The 23,080-nt window shown below is 44.3% G+C and overlaps 1 protein-coding gene across 9 annotated transcripts in view; it reads left to right on the top strand.

The window, feature by feature from the left end:
- ELMO1 (engulfment and cell motility 1) overlaps positions 1–23,080 on the top strand; it is a 734,972-nt gene that overhangs the window by 200,851 nt on the left and 511,041 nt on the right. The window contains exon 1 of one of the 9 annotated variants that reach the window (XM_045495328.1): positions 1,198–1,588. The exons of 5 other annotated variants lie outside the window; for them this stretch is intronic. The gene's annotated coding sequence lies outside the window, so the exon portion shown is untranslated. Of the gene's footprint in view, positions 1–1,197; positions 1,766–23,080 lie in introns of those variants that run through there. 3 more of the 9 variants (XM_045495331.1, XM_045495330.1, XM_045495326.1) reach the window with 3 other exon arrangements.

Raw genomic sequence — 23,080 nt, 5'->3', positions numbered from 1 at the left:
ATCTTACTTTTTCTGTTAGCCACATTAAAAATGTAAAAATAAGCTATTGAAAATATTTTAATTATTACATATATATATATTTATACTTATATTTTAATCCAATACAATAACCCAACTGACTCATCACATCTTAAACTATTATCATTTGTTCAAGTGATGTAATCAACACAAAAATTATTAACAAGGTATTTAACGTTCTGTTTTTCACACTAAGTTCTGTGTCTATATTTTCATAACATCTCAGGACTAGCCACATTTAAAGTATAGTTGCTTGGGGCTCTTGGCTGCTAATGAGGAGCCAGCACAGGGTTAAAATTTAAATCTCTTTGCAGGGGAGAGAGTGGGATTGCAATTTAAAGAGGACCTTTACCTTCCACCTTATATTCCAAGGCCTCCTTGCTCCTGATTTACCTCCTTCGCCAGTTTTTTTTCTAAATTTTTTTTTTCAACGTTTATTTCTTTTTAGGACAGAGAGAGACAGAGCATGAACGGGGGAGGGGCAGAGAGAGAGGGAGACACAGAATCGGAAACAGGCTCCAGGCTCTGAGCCATCAGCCCAGAGCCTGACGCGGGGCTCAAACCCACGGACCACGTGATCGTGACCTGGCTGAAGTCGGACGCTTAACCGACTGCGCCACCCAGGCGCCCCCTCCTTTGCCAGTTTGAAGTAACAACTGCCTTTGTCTTTTCTGGTAGAGCCAACGTATATACTTCTGAATTTGGAGAGAGCAGGTGTTTTTCCTGCAACCTTCCAAGGACTGTCATTTCCCTTCTGGCAGCTACACTGGGAGTTCATTTGTTTGAATTTTGCTTTGAAAGTCACAAAAGTAGGTTGCATTAATTAAATAACGTACTCCAAATACCAAATTGGGGGTAGAACGTCTTGCTTTATGAAAAGTTATGCAAAATTAGGGAGTCCCTGGTTTAATTGATTAGAAATAAATAGTGTAAATGCATAGGTGACTATAAGAGGGAGTAAAGGTTTTGTTATTTTTGCCACGCTGCTCATGGGTAGAGGCAGAGCGTCAGAACAGACACACCAGCCTCTTAAAGTAGCTTTAAAACAGCCCACCGAAGTTTCTCCTCGAAATTCCAAACCAGCTGCCAAAAATGAAAGCTTATAAAAAGATGCCACGCGCTCTCGGCCTCCCGGAGGTGGCGCTATGACGGTGACGGAGTTAATTAGTGCCTGCAAAGCGCCGCGTGTGAGCTCATCCGAGAAGTCATGCTCTGCACACATATTATTTATAGCCGATCTGAGGCGTGCACGGTGTTTGACATTTTTCTTCTTTTTAAGTAGGGGGACTTCAAAAAGTCGTGGACATTTCCCTCCACCCTCCACCCCGCAGGCAAAGTGCAGTAGGCAGGCTCCAGGGCGCGGGCGGGAGGTGAAAGCGCCAACCACGCGTGCAGGCGTGCAGGTGCCGGGGGCGGCGGCGGCCACTCTGCAGCGTCCGCTCGGGAGGAGAGTTCGCGGTTGATCTCGGGATGCCTTGCAGATGCAAAATGTGTCTCTGGCCAGCAGGAGGAAGGAAGAGGAAGTGAGAGCAGCGGCAGCCGGCGGCGCAGCAGCCGGCGGATCCCCAGTGTAAGTGCGTGTGCGCGGGCGAGGATGGGCACGGGATAGAGGCAGAGCCACCCACACGGCCGCGGCCCGGAGCTGAGGGACAGAGCTTCTGGCCCCCCTTCAATGGTCACGGGTCGCCAGAGCTCTGGTCGCGCGGAACCCTCGCCGCCACCGCCGCTGTCCTGCGACCCCGGGCAGGTTCGTAAAGTTTCCTGGACTGGCGCCGCGCCCCTACTCGCCGACCTCAGCGCGGCCGGGGAGGGAGCTGAGGCTGGGGCACTGGAGGAGGCGTCCTGTTCTGGGGGACTCTGGGCGCCGCGGAGACACTTTTGTTTCCTCCCTGGGGGCTCCGCGGCTGGAGCAGGGGTAGCCGCGGCGCTCTGCGGGGCGAGGGCTGCGGGCGCTCCGGGGCGCTCAGCAGTTGGGGAAGTCTGGGCAGAGCCGGGCGGCTGGAGTGAGAGTGGGAGTGGGAGCGGAGGGAGGGGGCGCGGGAGATGGAGAGCAGGGCCCGGGGCCCGGGAACCCGCGGAGGCGATTTAGCCAGGGCCGGCTGGTGGGGGCCGCCGAAGGACTGCGCTGCTAGCTCGGGGGGGACTGGGGACAGGGGAGTGTGGGATTTGGGGGCTTGGAGATCCGAGAGGCTGCGCCTGGGAAGGTACTGGCAGCTCGGGCTCCGGCTTTTCTCTGGTACTCGCAGATGGGAGGGAATCCCTCGGCGATCGCGCTCTTGGGAGGGGACAGCGATGGGCTAGAGGGATGGAGGGCCCGAAGGGGCAGGAGGAAGCGATTGGGGCGGCTGGGACCCTCAGGGGCGACAGTTAGTAAATACTTGCCTCCTGGGAACATGCCGGGGTCTCCCGCTGGGACTCGGAACGAAGGAGGCGGGGGCAGGGGGGTTCTATGGGAGATACTGGCATGGAAGGGGGGGGGGGGCCCAGGCGCGCCTTCAGAGTAGGGGCCAACGGAGCTTTGGGGGTCCTGGAATCCAAGCTGAGAGGGGCGGCGGAGATCGCTAGAGTAGCTTTGAGGAAGAGGAAATATAGAAGTCTGCCAGCCCTGGGGTGCGCGCGTGTGTTTGGGGTTGGGAAGTCTGTGTTGTGTCGCGGGCGCGCGCGAGGGCGGCGAGCGTGTGAGCAAGTGAGCGTGTGTGTGTGTGTGCTGTGTGTGCTGTGCTGTGTGTGTGTGATCGCAAGGGGCTCCGAGCTTGGGACTTCCCGCCAAGTGACCCTCTCCCGCTTGGGGGCCGGACGTTTGAAGTTGGCAATTCCGGGCAGAGGTTGTTGGCGGTGGGACCTGCGTTGACCTAAAGCTGCAGGGCTTGGCCTCTCCCAGTGACCTGGCCCTGGGGTCCTCTGGACAGCTCTTAGGACTCACTGAGCATATTTTGTGCAGCCCTGTGCCTCGGACCATGGGCCTGCTAACACCGCTGGCCAAGAAGGATGCGGACTTAATCCGCCTTATTTAAGATTTCAGAGAAGCTTGAGACCAGGGTTTCTGCCTCCGGAGGCAGGGACTTGCAGGCTCCCAGGTTATCGCTGCTAGTGGCTTGGGGGTGGCGCGGTGGAAGAATTTCGGAGGTTTTTGTTTGTTTGTTTATAAAATAAAAGTAATTAATGATATGCATTTATGCATCAATCATTTGAGGGTAACTTTAGGAACTAGAGGGGCATAACCCCACTGGGGTTCACTTTTAGATCAAAAGACTGGCAGTAGCTATTGTTAAGGGCCTCTTCTGGTTGTGTTTTTTCATTTTTCCCCTCCATACCCACTTCCCAAGGTTATTTCAAGGATTTTTGTTTCCCAATTTACAGAACTGGGGACTCAGAAGCCCAGATATCCTGCCGTCAGGTGGCAGACTTTCTTTTTTTTTTTTTTTTTTTTTACGGTTGCCCTTCTGAACTTCTGCTCTTTACTATGGTACATTTCCTATCTCTTGAGGGCTGTTACAGGTTAAATGTTGCCTTTTTTCCTAGTACATTTATTACTCAGATTTTTTTTTTTTTTTAAATTAGATGGACTGGTTGTCTTGGGAAATTGTTAGGGAATGACTTGACCTGCAGTGTTGGAACTCTGCAGCGGGGGGTGGGGTCTGGAGGGAAGGGAACTGGGGAAAAAGTTAGTAGGTGTCCGGGAAGGGGAAGTTGTGAGGCAGTCCCAGACCTGGGTCTGGTGGAATTTAGGATCCCTTTTTGGGCTACAGGATGGGTAGTCCTGTTAGTGGCCATATCTTCACCCCCCCCCCCCCCCCGCCGCCCCCATCCCCTTGTCCTATTCCTACTTTTCTTAAAACTGCAGCCAATCTGATTGCCTTACATTCTTCTTTTTCACCAAGTTCTTTCCCCAGGACCTTTGCATATGTTATTCCTTTTGTACAAAGAACTTTTCCCCACATGTCCAGATGGCTCACTCCCTTGCACACTTCAGGTCTCTTCTACCCAGTTGTCAGCTTATAGGCAGCCTTTCCTGACCTCATGTAAAATAGCAACCAGCCACTCCATGGTCCTCTTAAGTAACTCAGTTCCACACCCCCCCCCTTCAGCATTTATTACCCCCTGGCATTACATATTCATTTGTTTATTTGATTATGTCTGTTTTCCCATTAGAATGGAATTTCCATGAGGGTAGGGACCTTGACTTGTGTATAGGTCCAGAACCTAGACTGATGTACTGACCGAGAGATGCCTATTATGGGAAATATACCAGGCAAATATTGCAGCATCAGTGGCAGGTGAACCCAGGTAACAGGCTTTTGCTTTCTTTCTTTCCTTTGTCCTTCCTACCATGCCCAGACATTCTTCTTGCAGACCTCTTTCTGCCCTGAGTAGACTCAGAATTTTAGCCTGAAGAAAGGAACAGAGAGGTGATTCCTTGAGAGAGTAGAAGACCAGTATAGTTTATTGATAACACGTAGCCACTTCTGATCTGGTGTTTGTTTTATCATATTCCTTGGAGAAAGTCTTTGCAAAAGTACGTGTTGCTTTACTCAAAGAAATACCCCCTCAGGAAGAAGGGCATTGCTGTGAGTGGGGTGAAGTCAGATATCCACTATGTCTTGTTCTGCTTTCCCAGAAGATGGAGGTGAAGGCAGAGGAGGAGAGGACGTAAGGAAGAAGAGAAGCGGCAAATGTGTAGGAGAAGAAAAATGAAAGGGAGAAAACAGATGAGGGGCTTCTATAGTGCTTCTAAATCATAAGCATTTATGAAATTACAGTATTGAGATAAGATAATACTTAAGTGATTTAAAGTGATTTACCCCCTTTGGGTGTTTGTTGTGAATGGGTGGGGAGAGGTGGAGGAAGAGAGTGCTTTGAAGCCCTTGCAGAGAGGATGTGGCTGGGGTGTGCCAAGGGGCTCTACTGAGTGCAAACGTTGCTTACCTTACCATCTTTCTTAACACTGAAGGTTTAGAGCTAATCATTCCTATGGAGAACATTTCCTGTTCTGATCTAAGACACTGGGTACCCTTAAGGTTTGTAACAGGAAGCCTGCCACAACTTTTTAATGCCTGAAACCATCCAGGTGGGTAGTTTGGTTTTTAAGACATTCATTCTATTGAATTGGGAAAAGGTGGGGAATTACTAAACCCTGTCTACATCACAAAGCCTCAAGTGTTTGCTGCTAATTATGCAACTCCATCTCTGCTTCCTTCTTGTCAACTAGTCTAGTGTTTTTGAAGTTTGGGGTTGCAGTCCAGGAGTAGACCATAATATCAATTTATCATGTCCAAACCAGCAGTTTAAAACATGAAATAGAAGGGTACAATGGAAAATAGGGTGTTTTACAAAACAGACACTGAATCTTAATGTCAAATGCGTTGCTTAAGGTTAAAAAAAAAGTCTATTAAAAGGTCTATTTTAATAACTCTGGAGGCCCTAGGAATCTACATTTTCAACCAATTTGCCAGAGATCCTGATGAAAGTGGTTCACAAGGCCATACTTTAAGAAATATTTAGCTGCTCCCACCCCTTACCAATGCTATTGGTTTAATTTCCTGCAAGAGCTGCTATTTACAAATGTTCAATTAGATGCAGTGAAAGTGTTAGCCATTGACTTAACTTTTAAAATGCTACTGTTTATAGAACTTGATGATATGCCTGGCTGTGATTCTGCCATATTGGTAAAACTGGAAATCTGGTTGGTATGTTTGTCACTTAGCGATATGGCGAGGCAGTGGATTCATCGGAAATAACTCTTTAACCTTACTTAGAATAAAATGAATGTACTCTTTTCTGGCCAAGTTTTAGTTTAGTGCTTTGGAGGTCTTTGGAAGCTTAATCAACTTTTCCTTTCATATTTTATACCCGGTATTCCCCATATGCCTATCTTAATTATTTTTGGACATTTGCAAAGACACTAGTCATCTTTTCTTGTGGCAGCCACGCTGCTGTGATAGATAATTAGATAAAACATTTTATTTTATTTATTTATTTATTTTTACGTAGGCTTCATGCCCAGTGCAGAACCCAACATGGGTCTTGAACTCAGGGCCTTGAGATCAAGACCTGAGTTGAGATCAAGACTCAAGATGCTTGACCAACTAAGTGTTGGTTAAGGTACCTCTAAATAAAACATTTTAGAGGACTTGGGCTTGGGCCTGGCCAACCAAAGAAGAAAAAAGGGTGAGAACTTTAGCACCATCCAAAACAGAGATTTTAAAGACCAACCATCCAGGAGAGAGAGTGTGGCTCCCGTGAAAGGCATGTGGCCCCTGAAAGCCTTTGACTATGCTCAACACAGCATTATTAGGTACAGCGAAGCCATCCCTGCATGCATAACACACAGAGGGGTTGCGGTTTTCAATCTCCTGGATAATTTAGGTTGTGGGAGTATTAACAATTCTAACTTATTTATAATAACCAGTCCTGAGGCCCATAAAACATTGTTAGGATCCGGGGTTAGGTTAACTGTGTTTTCTAAACTTTCACAGGATAAGTGCAGGTACAGTTTGACCAGAATTTTGTCACTGGCCTAAGGAAGTGAACAGTGAAATATCCAATAGGAATCTGTGTGGGAGAGGGAACGCTAGCACATTAAATAGAATTAACCACAGCAACAACCTGGCGTAGTGCTGAGTGGAGAGATTAGTCACATGTATAAATAGAAGGAGATGACGATTCCCAGTCAGTGTTCTAGGCCCCCACAAACACTGATTTCCAGAATCTGAGCGAGATTATTATTGGAACCTCAATTTTAGGAATTGAGGCTACAGTTTTGGTTATTTTAGTTCTAACAGTTAATTCAGGGAATAAAACTTCCCTCAGTTAGAAAACGTTTACTACTTGCTGGACTCCAGGACTGCTGTGTGTTGGGTGGGTTGTCCTTGTTGGGTAAGGGACAGTGGTTGGAGGGCACCATGATTAGGTAAGCCCTGACTGACCATTGCCTCAGTGGTCTTGGAGTCACAGGATCCGTGCGATATTTTCCTCCTTGCATCAAGAGCTGACACCCTTCTTCCCAGAATGCTGCTTTGGAAACGGTGGAGAATAGACAGCAGAGTATTATCCTACTTTACAGATGTGGCTTGGAGGAATGAAATGTCACAGGGATATTTGGAGAGTAGATCTGAGCTTTCCTGACTCTTCTTCCCCTGTTGGTCCTTTCCCATGCACCATGATGCCTGTTTTGGTGATTTCCTGCTCTTGTTGGTTCTCTTGTACTAGCCTGGCCTGAGGCCAGAACCCCCATGTTGAGCTAGGCTGCAGTGCATCCAGGGAGCACTTCCCTCCTGTATGCTGGTAGAAGTGCCCTGGGTTCCAGTGGATGTGCTTTGGGTTGCCATGGCTCCCAGGGATGTGCTTTCTGCCACTGAGACCAAGTTTTGCTGAGTTGGTGCCTCTCTTTGGATATCTCATTCCGAAGCTAAACTAGTGGGGGGGACAGCATGCCCATCACCTAAGCTCATGATATTGGAGCATATAAGCCAGAATGGAATTCATTAATCAAAAATGAGAACAGTGTTTGCCAAGGAGAATAGACACATATTCTTTAGCGAACACTTTTTTTTTCTCTCTCTCTGTGGGTGAGTCATGGTGAAAGCAAAAGCATGGAACCAGTTGGTGGTGGGGAGGGACCGAACGGTGTTAGGGAATACATTTAACAGCATTTTCCATCTAGTCTTAAGTTTTGCTACTTCTGCCCCATAGATTAATACCAACTAAGGGAACCAGAGACTGGAGTCTTCAACCAGAATGGTTTTTCCCTTGGGTGATGCTGAAGCTACTGATTCTGTTCTTTTTCTCCTTGCAGGCTATTGCCCTTTTTTTTTTTTTTTAAAGTTTATTTATTTTTGAGAGAGAGAGAGAGAGAGACAGAGAGGGTGAGTGGGGGAGGGTCAGAGAGAGAGGGAGAGAGAATCCTAAACAGGCTCTGCAGTGTCAGCGAAGAGCCCGATGTGGGGCTTGAACTCATGAACTGTGAGATCATGACCTGAGCCGAAATAACCAACTTAGCCACCCAGGAACCTCTGGCTATTGCCAGTTCTATGTTGACTCTTTATTTCAGGCAGTCTCAACCTCAGCACTCTTGACATATGGGGCCGGATAATTCTTTGTTGAGGGTGCTGTCCTGTGCATTGTAAGAAATACTAGCTTTTTTTGGCCTCTACCCTCTGGATGCCAGGAGCAACACCCAGTTGTAATAACCAAAAATGCCTCCAGACATTGCCTATTGTTCTTGAGAGGGCAACCCCTCATCCCCCAATTGAGAACATTGTTTTGTTTCCTTACGTAAATTAGACTAATGGTGTGCTGTCTGACAGGCTAGACTTTTGATAGCAGTTTGTAAGTGCCCCAGTTTTCTCGATACTGGTGAATTCTTAGACCCTGAGGTGGTGTATTCACAGATAGATGGCCTCACCCTATATGTTCTTTTATTTTCTCTAGATCTTCAAATTTCCTCTGGAGCTTCCTTCCCTCCTGTATTACAATTGTCTTCCTAACCCAGCTCCCTTTCAAGTTTGAATTTCATGTGTGTTTCTTCCTGGTCTGCTGTGGCTGAAGAAACCTAGCAGCTCATGATTTTATGTTTCAGTTTCCACAGAAGGTCTGGAATTCTGGCCACTGGTTGCTGCCTTAACCATCACCTCTACCTAATGGGAATATGATAAATGAAATGAGGAAGGTGGTTAACAAAGCTCAGTTTGGCTACATTCAGAGGCCTCTGTCACAGGATTAAGGAAGTGTCTGTGTGGGAATGAGTTAACAGGGTGAAATACCTCCTCCTTTGCTTGTAAAATGTACCTTGGCTAGTTGGATAGTAATAGATATTGATATTCCATTAGTGTGACCAGGACATTGTACTGGTCAGGGGAAAAGCTTTAAGGTACGTTTGTATGTGAAGTCCTTTCCCCCTCTATCCATTAGATTTCTGTCCTAATCTTGCCACATTTATTTTCTTATGTAATTATCTGTCGACCTTTTATTTACCTTCACTGTTTGGCTGCAGTAATAGTGCAGAGCATCATCTAGTGGCTTAAGTAATGTAGAAATATTGCTGGCTTGTATGCTGGCTATGTCTCCCCAAGGCAGCAGCCTTCTTATAAGTCACAGCCCTATGCCAACCCTCCACCCTTCCTTCCGCCCTTTGTGCCTTTTTTTTTTTTTTTAAGTTTGAAATTACGTTTAGAGAGCCAGCATTTTCTGCTATGGGGTTCTGTGGCTGAGCAGTGCTAGATGAGCTATATTTTCCAGGCTGCTACACACAATTACCCTTAATTTTGAAGCGTAATGCATTTCAAAATATTTTTTTTTTTCTGTTTTCAGGCTCTTTAATCCAAATGCAGAGCCACAGCTGGCTTTGCCCGTGGCCCTGAAAAGGCATGTGGCTTGGGAGGTAGAGCTAGTGGAAGGACTTTGGTTAGATTGCGTATTTTTGGCCGAGTGAAGAGTGAATTCCAATCACACTCAGTAAGGCTGGTTTTTACTTGACTCCTGACCACCTTCGCCCCTTGCCCCGCCTCACCGTTTTTAGAGTAGACCCTGTGCCCCAGTTATTCCAATTGTGGGCCACTCTGTGGGAAGTGACTGAGTACTCAAAAATTTAGGTTTGGGGGAAGGGGTTGGTCTATCATACACTTAATAGTAAGCATGTGTTATGTATGTATGTGTGAGAGAGAAAGACACACACATACACATACATTTATGCAGCTCTCTTAATAATGAAAGGTCTTAGAAGCAAAGACACTTACTATATCAGCTGCTAAATCTTATTTTCTTCACTGCTTGTCATATTTACAGCAAGTCAGTACAAATTTTGTTAAATCAGAACCTTTATCAAGGAATGAATGTTTCCATCATTTTTGGACTTACTCTACTGCCACGAAGTGACTTCAACTCATTAGAACTATTTTCTCAGTTACTATCCGTTCTTCAGTGGAGAGTTTTGGGAAACATTTGCCTGGGTTTATATGAGAGAAGCACAATAAAGATTTATTTATTAATTGTAGTATACTTTAAAAAATAAATGTGTGGCTTACACTTAAATGCATATAAATGTTTTCACATTGAAATATTGCTACACTTATAGCACCCACCATAACACATTATTTACATTATTCGTTCATTCATTCATTCGTTTATTCAGCAACCATTTTAATTGCATTTCATGTTCTGAGGTCAAGGCACTTCTTGGACATTATAAGATCCACTTCATATGAGCCGTATGGGAAGAGGGGCTGTGTGGAACACAGACCCATTAGCAGATAGTCATAATGGAGTGTGATAAATGTATGTGTAGAGTGTTTGCAGATCACAGAGGAAAGAGTTCACAATAAAGTAACTTTGAGAAAGATCTGGAAAGCTGAGTATTAAAAGAAAAAAAAAAAAACACATGATATGTCCAAGGAATACATCAATCAGGGTAGTCAGGAGAAAGCCTGGAAGAGGCCTTGTGTCAACTCTTCTGGGAGCTGGGCATTTAGATTGAATGGAAAGGAAAAACAAAGGATTTTAGGCAAGGAAAAGACACAATTGGAATTTGATGAGAAATATAACTGCCAGGGCACCCAGGGAAGGTAGATGAGAGGGGGCAGCAGGAAGGAGGTACCAAGGACAGACAGAAGCTGTAAGCTTCTTCCTTCTGCGGCTACCCAGAAAAACATGCAGTCTTAGGCAAATGAATAAATAAGTAAAACAGCATGCTTGCGGTGTAAATGCAACCTGAAAACAGGTCTCTCTACCCTACCTTCTAGTCTGAGTAGTGGGCCATCCTCTTCCTTTAAGGAAACAATTTCCAGAGACAACCCCCACCCCCAACCAACGGCTGGATGGAAGTTGGAGAGAAAGGATATTGACATTGATGAAAACAAAACAAAACAAAACAAAACTTGGTGACTGATTAGATTTGGAGAGAAGGGAAAAAGTAGGAGCCTTTGAGATTTAAAGCTAAATAAATAAATACTTGCTGGCTGAGGATTCAGGTATCTTTTTGACTTTATCAGCTGAATGACTTGGTGTAAGTTAATTATCATTCTCAGCCTCAGTTTTCATATCTGAAATGGGAGGTAATCTAAGTCCCTATCTCTTGGAGCTGCTGAGGTAATTAAATGTAATGATGGTTGTAAAGTAGGGTACCCCAGAAGCAGTGCATTGGATTTGCTGTTGTTACTGATGTTATTATTACTAATTCAAATAGTTACTATTCAGGTTTTTTATTCAAATATCTTACTAAAATCCTTTAAAGACATACATTTATTATTTCATCTTCTCTATGAGTTGTAAGTAGCCCAGGAAATTCCTGTTAAGGTCCTGACTAGACTGTTAGTTTGATTTATGTCTCTTTTGCTCAAGAACACAGAGAGGTAAGCTGCTGAAATACAGGTCAGGGGAAATTACGATCAATTGTGAATGAAAAGAACTGACCTAATGAATCCTGTTAGCAACTTGAGGTCCTCAAGTAAAAGCTCTTGTAAATAGATCTCTTTCTCCCATTCACTTGGAACTAACGTGGGGTTTTGCTGTGTTACTTTATTATTATTTTGCTTCATGTAGAGAGAATGGAGGTTGCTAATTGGGACTCTTCCCCTTTCCTTGATTCCAGTTTTCTGGCGGGGGATGTTTGCACTTGCCCAGTGTGGACAGGAGCCCAGTGAGAAATGCCCCACTAGTGGAGTACTGGTGGAAGAGCAAATGGCAGGAATTTAATTCAGTTGAACTGGGTTTCATCGGTTGTGTTGCCTATTAAGGAAATTCAGTGGTTCCAATAACACTTTGTAAACGTCTCTTTTTGAATCATTTGGAACATTCCAGTAAGTAGGGACCTATTAATGTTCAATGGCAGGTGGGTGGTAGTAAAGTGTTAATCTTTCTTCTTTGATCTGAACCTGTCAACCTGATTAGGAAATACTCTGGAGATTAAAACAGAAAAATAAAAGTAGGATGACTACAGTCCTGAGTGTGACCCAGCATCGATCTGTTGGCCCAGAGTAATGAAGCATGCCAACTCTCCCTTTTAAAAGTGTCTCAGGTTGGACAATTCATTTTATGGCCACCTAAGTAGAAGCCACCTGTTTCCATTTCTGTTTATTTTTTCTGGCTTTTGCTAGTTGTTTGGGTGATTTTTCTGCTTTATGTGCCTCCAGGAAGGCAACAACTGGCTTACAGACGCACCAGCTCATTAAGGAGTAGCACATGTACCTGTCACTTGGTAATGGCCTTCACGAAGTGGATTGAAAAAAAAAACCAACCTCAATGCAGACGCTAAACTGCCATGACGTAGAAGTGTGCAAGAGAACTGTGCGAAACGGAAACTGCTTCTCTAAAACTTGTGCTTCGAAAGAGTGTGGCTTCCCCACCTCCCGTTGCTGTAGTTGTAGAAGTCACTCATATCTCCTCTAGATGCAAATCTCGTTTGGTATGTGACAAATCGCACCCTATTCTCAGTGTAAAATAAAATTTCCAGTCCCTATCTCTTCTCCCAAGCAGGGTGGTAAGTATGGATGATTCAGCTGCTGGGTTGTCACCTGTGTAGCAATACCTCTACACTGTGTATTAGGATTGGTGTGTAACTTTAAGTAGGATCCAATGTTAAATAAATGTTTAAAGACCCATAAAGAGATTTATGTAGTGAAACACAGATTTATAGTAAATCACTGGAGAATTACATTCAGAGCAAACTGCGTATCACTTTAACTATGATTCAGACACCTTGATTTGCCCTGTACCCATTTTATGGGTGACGAAGTTTGTCTGTTAGAGAGGCTGGCTGCCCAGCATCATGCAGATCCAAATTCAGCGCTCTTTTCTGCAGCACACCAAATGCTGACTTTCCTGCTGCCAAGTCTCCATCAATTTGTCAAATTCATTTTTGCCTCAGTTGAACCTGTTACGTTGGGATGTTGTGTTGAGTGGCCATGCTACTAGGTGAAGGGTGGAGAACAATTTGCCATGAGACCTAGTGCTAGAACACAGGTGGCAGACTGTTCATCACCTGACCCAAGGGCTGACTGCAAGCAAGATGGCAGAAAGAAGAGGACGGTAGTAGTGGATTCACTTATATTCCCGTGAGACATGATTCTGCTGTCATAGAAGTTGTGACTTTAAACAAAAATTTTTTTTTAATGTTTATTTATTTTTGAGAGAGACAGAGACAGAATGGGAGTGGGTTGGGGGCAGAGAGAGAGGGAGACACAGAATGCGAAGCAGGCTCCAGGCTCCGAGCTGTCAGCACAGAGCCTGATGCGGGGCTTGAACTCACGAGTTGCAAGATCATGACCTGAGCCGAAGTCGGATGCTCAACCGACTGAGCCACCCAGGCATCCCGGAAGTTGTGACTTTTGATGACTTGTTTAGAGCCATTTTAAATCTTTGAATATGCTACTAACAATTCTGGCATATGAAAGTGTCTTGAAGCAGTCTGAGAATCGACTCCTGGAGCTGATCATGATAAGGCACATGAAGGGGTACAAAAATATAAGAAGTCATCATGAAAATCTCCAAGTTTGTTTTTATTTCAAAATACATATTTTAGACAGTGAACAGGCTTTAGGGTAATCATTCATAACCAGATCAATGCAAGGCCCAGAGAAATGACATAATAGCAGTTGTAACATTGAGTTTCACTCTTCCCTCAAACTCTGGCAATTGTGTTATGTAGAGTTGGGCTCATCCATTAGTTTTTTGTTTTTTGTTTTTAATTTTTTTAATGTTTGTTTATTTTTGAGAGAGACAGACAGAGTGTGAGTGGGGGAGGAGCAGAGAGAGGGAGACACAGAATCCGAAGCAGGCTCCAGGCTATGAGCTGTCTGCACAGATCTCGACGTGGGACTCGAACCCATGAGACGTGAGATCATGACCTGAGCCGAAGTCGGATGCTTAACTGACTGAGCCACGCAGACACCCCAGGACTTATCTATTTGAAGTGAGAAGTGCCAGAGAAGGTATCTAGTATCATATACAGGGAAGGGACACTACCACAGGACTTTAGTCTTCAGGGTACCAGAGACATTGGAACCCCTTATTTTTAGGAGAAGGATCATAGTATATTTGATGGTTACTATGGGTCTGATTTTGCCTCCAGTGTTTTCCTTTTAAAATACTTTTTAATGCATTTGTTTACCCACAAATATTTATTGAGGACCTGCCAAGTATGATGGGGTGTACTATGTGATATATAAACAGTGGTGAGTCTTTTTCCTACAAAAAATAGCAGACCTATTGCTGCTTTTAGGCTGCCTAGACACTCACTAGCAGAAGAAAGGTGTATTGATCAAAGGATTACACAAATAAATGTGACATTTAAGGTCCTGATGCTGAAGGGCTGGGGAGGAAAGACACTGATGCTAGAAGGGCCCCTGGCAGGGGATTAATGTTGTCAGAGAGGGCTGGGAAGAGGAGAATGGACTTTATTGGGAAAAGAGGAGTCTGTGCAGATGACTAGCATATGTGAAGAGCAGACACGGACGTTGAAGGAACAGGAGACCACAGTGCCCAGAACAGGGAGCACTCCAGGCCTGGAGTAGACTGGGGAGGAGGGCTCCTCGGGATCAGGGGTTTGGGTCTTTATCAGAAGAGTGGTGGGAAGTCACTGGAGTGTTTTGCCCGAGGGAGTGATGTGATCAGATTTATGCATTGCAAAGATCTTCCTGGTTATAGTAAGTTTTACATTATTTAAAGTTGGTCACAATGTGGATGCACTCTTACTACTTTTATATTTATTTATTTATTTATTTATTTATTTATTTATTTATTTATTATGTTTATTTATTTTTGAGACAGAGATAGTGGGGGAGGGACAGAGAGAGAGGGAGGCAGAATCTAAAGCAGGCTCCAGAGCCCGACTAGGGGCTTGAACCCACGAACTGTGAGATCATGACCTGAGCCGAAGTCGGATGTTTAACTGACTGGGCCACCCAGGTGCCTCACTACTTTCAGAATCTAACCATTTCTAAAAGAATCAATGTAGTCACTAGTGTCTCCTACAAATTTTAAGCAGCAGTTTAACCAAATGATTTAACATGGATGTTGCACAGTGCCTCGTTCTGTGGTTCTCAGCCTTCAAAATGCCTAAGACTCGCTGAGAACAAGAAACTACATTTTAGCAGGTTTCTCAGTTGATTCTGATGCCAGTGGTCCCGACTCCACTTTGAGAAGCATTGTCCCCAAAAGTGCTAAGGAGTGAAAAAAGAATATAAACCTTGAGGTAAAACATTGTGAGGCTGCCAATAGAGGAGGGAGCCTCTTTACTGTCGGAGTTTTAACTTGGACCCGTTCTCCTGATACTGGAGGGATTTTCTTCTAGTGCACCTGAAATGGATTCTAAATCCTTTGAGTTTCTTCTAATTTATTTCCTAATCCTTTCATATGCAGCTGTTTTCTCAGATCTGTGGCTTATTCCCTCTGTGTCTCTGATATTTTACTTTACATTGTGTTGCCATTTAATAAGAATCATTTTATGTAAGTCCCAAATGAGGTTATAAGGCAGGGAGGCAGGGGGCGGTGGGGGAGGCTGGCCAGATGAAGAGGGGGCTCAGAAGCCCCTGCTTGGCTTTGCTTACTTTGCCCTCTACAGCACCAGACTGAGTGCCTTCTGCCAAGGTGAGACCAGTCTATAGTTACCATAAAAGGGGATTGTTTTCGGCTGTTCCCCAGAGAGTAGGAGAGGCCAAAATTCTGGCTCAGGTGAAATCGGGCTGAAATGAATATTAAGGACAGACTTAGAGCAGAAAAGAAGTCACAGAACACATCAGACAATTCAGCGGGTGCTCAGAGAGTAAAGTGCCCTGGACCCATATCTCCCTCTGGTCCACATGACACAACTCAGTGGTCACCTCCTTGGGGAACCTTCTTGATTTCCTGGTATCCCCTCCTAGGACACGTTCGGTGCTTCTCTGTGCTGAGTAGATTGGAGGTCATGAAGGTACATATTCCCAGTGCTGAGCCCATAAGAGCCACTCTGTGGTATGTTTTCAGAGAGAAGCACAATTATGTATGCAGATGAGCACTGTGTCCTACAGTCCTTTTGGGAAGAGCCCTTTCAAATGGCTTCTTTGTCCCTGAGTATGGAGCCCAAGGACACGTGGTTCGGGGATGTAACTCTCATTGTACTCATTTCTTCTGAAGACAACTGCTGCTGGAGGTCACTGTGATTGAGTCCTGGGCCAGACCAGATGTCAGATGTGGGGAGACAAATGGCTACTGGCTTTGCAATGCCCTAATCCTGTGGTGGCCCTGGTTACTGCTTTGCTGTCATTCCACCGTGCCCAAGTGTACCTTGGATGTAATGAACTTTCCAGAGGAGGAAACCAATGTTTTGTCATTTGCGTTATTATCTGCGGAAGTATTTATACCTCATGTAGGTATTTATAATTCTCTCCTCATCACTGAAAAGCCTGTGGGGCATAGATATTAGAGACCATAACTTTTAAGAATGTAGAAAACATTTCTTGGCTTCAACCCTGAAATTTCTATCCTCTTTGTGCCTTCATCCCCACAGTTCAGCCAATGTTGAAGCTTGAGAGTTTTTTTCTCTTTTCCTTCCTCTTCAGTGCCTGTGGACGACCAGGCATTCGTGACATACACTGGGGGTTGGGATCCCTACCACATATGTGGTTACCCACATTTCATTTAGTACATTCTGAGAGCACCGTGGCCTTGATAATTTATGTTTCTGCACTCTAATTGCACATTATTTTTCTAGCAGCTATCAAAGGTTTCAGCTAGCAATTGAAACTTGATAAGTGTCATGGCTCTTCATTGCTGGAATGATTAATCCTGATGTTCAAGACCTGAGCCAAGCCCATTTCTTTTAAGACAAATAGCACACACACAGTAAACCCCAAACTTAAGTGTTGCGAGTTCACTCTGAAAGTAGAGCACATTCAGGCCTTTGGAACCGCATTCTCAGAACTTCCACAGCCCCTTTCTCCCTTGATAAAGTGAGCAAACCAGTCTTCACTCTCCCAGTGTGGGGATTCTGACAGTTGCTGGGTCTGTGTATTTCAATTATATATTCTGGAGTTGGAGACTAACCATGGGATGGGCTCTGTGACCCACTGGGTAGACTGTGAGATGGCTCTGAGCTAAGAAACTTCATTGATCACCTGAACTCCATTTAGCACCTTCTCTCATTGGTGGGCCACCAGTGACATTTTGGATCTCCTGGAATTAGTGACAGTTCAGAGCTGGTGCCTGGTAGTCCCTTGAAGGTCTGATTATTTCCTTTTCCCTAATTCACATTCCCCCTAGTGAAAGGCTGTAGGTCCCTTTGGAGGAAGGCTGGGAGAAAGATTAATAGTATGAATTTTTGGCGATCTACCAGGGTCCTTCCTCAAGGGGATCCAGTCTCACCTTCACTTAAGGGGTTCTGGGCCTATAAATTGGTTTAAGCACGGGAATTGGTGGAGAGGCCATGACTTTTTATGATTCAGGTTAGACTTTTGTCCCCTTGACTCACATCTTCTCTGCTTCTACAGATTAAGTAAGAATTTAGTAGGCTTTCTACCTTTTTCACTTGTAGTTGACACCAGGAGTCTCTGTGAATCCAACTATTCTGATTGGTCTTTGACGCTGCTGTCCATATGGTAACCACACTGCCCTAGAAAGTACTTAGAGTCTTTGACTGGCTGAAGGGCTGACCTGCCTGCTCCCTTAGACACTTCAGTGAACTGGCTTGGGGAAGCACCACAGGCGAGAGCTTCGCAGCGACAATGATCGAAGTTGAAATTACTCATCATCTCCTTACTATGGGCAAATTCATTAAGCTCTCGTGACTCCTGTTCCCTCCTGTATAAGTGCAAATGGTGCTCATGTGTTGTCACAGTAAAATGAAAAATGTCCCCAAGGAATGGAGTTCTTTGGGCTCCAGCAGGTGTGAAGTAGATGTGAATGGGTGTACACGTTTTAAACCTCTTCTCCAAAATTGTGCTTTTAAACCTGTTGGTTGGATGGAAGAGATGGAGTTAGGAGTCACAAATGGACTTACAGGATGCACTGTTTGTGGTTAGCTTCCCATACTCTTCAGGTTTGCTGAAGTCCCTCAAGTACGGGCTCGATTTTAACTGTTGTAGAAAAAAGTGCCATTTTGTTAAAAATAAGTAATGCCTACAAAAGAATTTCACATTTCCTGTCCTCTGCATTAGGACTTAAATTTCAAGTTTACTATGTTTTCAAGAACCAGTGTTTGATTCCTGGGTCTTATTTTTCTGTCTTTAGAGAAATAAAGTCTGTATGGGACAGGTGACCTTCTTAGTACTTAGCTGATGCTGTGGAAAGTCTTGTTTGTGGACCCCGTTTGTGGACTTCATTAATTGACTCATTCTTCAAACACTCAATGCCAGGGAAGTGTGATACACAGGGAGTGACTTGGCTTCCTCCAGGGGACACCCATAATACAGGGTGGCTAATACCCCCACGTAGGCGCTGACCACTGTCACTGTTGGCCAAAGGCCTGCTTTATGGAAGATGTACATGGTGAGCTCCGCGGCTCTGGTGGTCCAGGCATGGAATTTGGGATCAAGAGGCCATGGTCTTGGTTCCATGGCTGCTAGGACTATAATCTGTGGCCTCCCTTGGTTGCCTCAGTTTTCTTAGCTATACTGTGGAGGGAGGCTGCTAGATACGATGGATCAATCCCAAGCAAAAAACCATGGAGCAGCTGCTTCAGAATCATCTCAGCAGTTAACAAAATTAAAATCTGGATCCTCAACCTCAGAATTTCTGATTCTGGGCAGGTTCTGGAGTTTGTATTTATACAAGGACTCCCTGCCCTGGCTGATTTTCATATGAAGCATCCTTTGGAAGGCCCTGGATGACTTCTAGCTTCCCCTTCTTCCCTATAGCTCCACTCCTCATCTTTACAACCTAACACCCTCTTAAATATCTCCTTTAGAGGGCCTTTTTGACCTCTGACTGATTGGCTCTTGATAGGGAATTAGGCCTTGCCTCCGTGGAAAAAACAAAACAAACAAAACCCAAAAAACTTTAACAAGACTCATCACTGTGTACTTGTGTATGTTTTTGTCTCCCATATTGGCTCTGGAGCTTCTGAACGTTATGATGGCACTGTGTTGGCCATTGCATCTTCTGTGTCCTGTCCACTGCTTGGCATGGAGAATATGCCTAAAGGGGGGTGTTCACAGGGCAAGATGGGAGAGTGGGAAAACCGTAGAGTGGCTCCTTTCACTGCCTGTTAACACTCCTTAAAGAGGTTTCATGGATGTTTCCAAAAAATTACTCCAGCATCTTTGGGATTGCCCATTGAATTGCTTAATTTGTGTCGGCTCTGTCACCCAAATATCTGCCTGTTACAGAGGAGCCTGCATCCCTCCTTTAGCCTCAAGACCCCAGGATGGATGTGGGATTGCTGAAAGAAGCGGGGACAAGGAGACACGTTGGAAACTGACAGCTTAAACTCAGGTGTTTTGCAAACACAGGGACTTCTGAGATATTAGTTGGCATTCGCCTCTCTTTACCTCCTCCCTTCCCCAGTTGAAAAAGACAACCCACAATACGTGGGCCCCAATTCTCCTGAGGACAGAATGGAGTCACACTGAGAAAAGGGAAGTTGGTTTCCTGGTCGCCCTCCCACTCAGGAGTTCTGGGTGGCGCCATCCCACACTATTTGCATCACTGAACTATACACATTGCCAAGTCTGCATCTTAAATTTAAACATTTGGATGCTGGTAAAGAAAGCCCGAGGGAAAAGGTAACATTTCACCCTAAGCGGTGCATAAGCACTGTACATCGTATGTTTTACTTCTGCTTTTGGATTAAGGACAGAACGTTAATTAAAAAGTAAAAAAGCTCATTTTCTGAGCAGCAATTAATTTGTGTTTGCTCTGCTTTTCATCTGTCGAGCCTTTGAATTTTTGAAAACATAAAGGCTGTAAAAGATCTCCTAGGGGTCTTTCCAATGTGCATTCCCGTCTGATTGTTTTGATCTTTAGGCTACATATTGACTTGGAAAAGGAACCAGTGTTATAAGAAGAAATGTCATCGCAAGGATCTGGTTTCTGATTGTCCTTTGGATGGCGCAGAGGTGATAGGGCTCCAAGCATATGCTCTTGTTGTTTATTGGTTCTGCCCAGTCCCCGTCCAGAGTCCAGAGTTCCGTTTAGTCAAAACCACTAAGAAGCAACATAACTGGATTCATTAGCCTGAGTTCTGAACGCTCCTCTGGAGAGTTATTTTTGTATCATACAATTTTAATTTTTGGGGACAGGCTGTACCACTTTCCAGGTGCCAAAAGTGATCACTCAGATTTTTTTATTAGGTACTATTTTAGCTTCAAAAATATTTTATTTTTTATGGACTGCTTTGTGCCTTTGACCCAGTTCTCTTTTCCCTGGGATGTGTGCCCTAAGAGGATGACGTTTATGTTAACAATACCTGGAATATTAATTCCTTTCAAATGAAATCACTGTCCCCATCCTCCTTCAACACACACACACACACACACACACACACACACACACACACAGCTTCCCAAACATGCATCCTTCATACTGGTAAAATGTGTTTAGAGTACATATGGGGAAAACTGATTTTTCTCCCTTTTGCAGCAGGAGGAGGAATGTACAGAAGTCTTGTGAGAGGTAGCTGGAGTAATCGAGGGCCCTCAATTGGCAGACCTGGACCCTGTTGTCTGTACTGCTCCTTGTGGAGGGATTTTCATACTCATGGTGGCCGTGTCGTGAAGGAAGGACCACAGACAGACCCTGTAGAAATAAGAGAGTGTGCCGTTTGCAGAAGTGAGCTGTCAGCAGCCATCTCCTCTAACTGTAATTTGCTACAGCCTAGAAATGAACAAGTGACAGCTATTAAAAGGGCTTTAGAATAATTGCAGGTAAGAGTGAAGATATTATAGAAAAGGCGTTTTATGCCACTTATACTTGTTTTCTACTCAGGAAAGGGTTGAAAATATTTGCAGGCCATAACATGTTTACAAAACAAAATAGAATCCTTGGTCATTTTATTTATGACTAGCCTACAGTGTTCTTTATGGCTTCTTTCTTCTTTTCTTTTGTTTTTTTTCTTCCATGTCCTAGTGGCTTTGGTTTAGCTGACATCTGAAGGAGGGCGGTATCACGTTGGAGGGAGCTGTGACACATTCTCAGCATTGGTCGCTGCCAAGGGGGTGAGGTGACTGGGGGTTATTTCATCGGAGATGTCAAAGTTCCTCGCCATGTGCTTTTCCTAGGGGGAGGGGGTGGAGCAGGGGCTCTTTTTCTTGGCTGGGTGCCATCATGCTGTCATGTGCTTTTTGTGAATTTTGGTTTTAGAGTTTGAAGAAGCCTTTGCCCAAAATATACCTTAAAAACGTCTCCCCACCTCCCAGCTAATGTAGCACATCCTAGAGATGCCCCCCCTTTTTTTCTGTAAATTGAACTGCAGTGGTTGTTCATTTTCACAAACCATTTTGTTCCAAGTAAGTACACATTTGCTTGACAGAAAAAGAGTTGAAATATCTGAACTTAAGCGAGAATTCCAAGTGCCATTCTTGCCTTGGAAAGTCACAGAGTCAGCTCCATGCCCTTTGTCATCTGTGATTTCCAGCAGTGAAATGATTTGAATCTAGTTTCTAAAGAGGACCCCTTTGATCCTCTGAACCATGATCCTTCCTTGGGGGAATTAAGTTAGCCTTGGGAAGTTCAGTTTGTGATTTTTTCAGGAGAGAAGATACAGCATATTTTACTGAAAAGACGTTGGGCATTCTAAGTTAATGTTCCCCTGCCTATGATATTGAGGAGTTAGATACTAATGCGTGCCATGCAGAGGGATTTGTGTATGGTATGTTATTTATTTCTCACAGAGTTAACCACTATTAATAATCTTATTGTATAGATAAGAAAACTCAAAGCTTAGAGAGGGCGAATCACTTGTTCAAAGTCAGAGCCAAACAGAACGATGGACTGATCTTAGGTCAATGAGAATAGTTAACATCAAAGAAGACTCTGGAGAAGAGATCCTTTTGTTAGGAGACTTACAGGCCTGTGGAGCAAATATTTATTGAGAGCTTAAAATGTGTGCTGAACTGCTAGGCACCAGAGACCCAGAGAGCTGCCTGAAGAAGACTCTTGTGAATTAAGGGTCTGGTAGCCTCACCGCAGGAGGGAACTCCCATAGGACTTTCCTGGGGAGATTCTCCTCATGTATTAGCATGTGAAGTGCTGAACAGCCCGCAGTCAGAAACCTGTTTTCTTTGTAATATTTTTGGTTTTCGAACTCAGTTAACCATAGGTTCCCTTTTTCTCCAGTAAAACGTATTACATTTTGCAGAACCAATATTCTGTGCAGCACATGTTTGGGACCTAACCTAATCCTTTTAAACTCATTTTTACACACGTGAGAAATCTGAGGTCCATGATGACTTGGCCAAGGTCAAAAGTAGTTGTTGGCAAAGTTTGTGTCATTCACCCATTCATTCAATAAGTATGTATCCAGTGCCTCCCAGGGTGATTTGGGGTATAGCAGTGAACAAATGAACAAGACAAATATACATGAAGGCAAAGCGATAATTTTAGATAATAGTAAATCTATGAAAATTGGAAATTTTTACTTTTTCAGCATTCTTTTCAAGACAGGAAGCTTGCCTTTTTCATCTTTGTTTCCCCAGTTTCTAGCAAAGGGCAGGAATGCACTTTCAATAAATAGTTGTTGAAGAAATAAATGAGCTGTTGATGATTTGGGGCCTTTCCTATTATGTAACAAAACATTCAATTAAAAAAATAACAATTGCTGATAGTTTTGGGGTGTATTACTCTTTGGGAAATTAAAAATGAAATGGTCTGGGAAGTCCACAGATTGAAGTAGGTTTATTGATCACCCTGCTGAGAAGCCACAGTTCTGAACAGTACTGACTTTAGACAGTCATTAGAAGGCAGGTACCTTATGTGAGAAGTTGTGTTTCAAAATCATCTCTATAGGTTTCTCAGTGTTGGTAAATTGTTTCATTGCATAGAATTTTCAGACCACATCTGTTTCTTGATTCCTGGGCTTTTGGCCATGCTGCTAAAGTGCCAGAATTTCTAAGGCTCTACCCAAATTGCTAATATCAATAGATTCTTGAGGAGTATATAG

This window comes from Leopardus geoffroyi, chromosome A2 (genome assembly GCF_018350155.1).
Source record: "Leopardus geoffroyi isolate Oge1 chromosome A2, O.geoffroyi_Oge1_pat1.0, whole genome shotgun sequence".
Lineage (NCBI taxonomy): Eukaryota > Metazoa > Chordata > Mammalia > Carnivora > Felidae > Leopardus > Leopardus geoffroyi.
The sequence above is the reverse complement of the archived record's forward strand: the minus strand, read 5'-3'. Positions and strand labels throughout refer to the sequence as shown.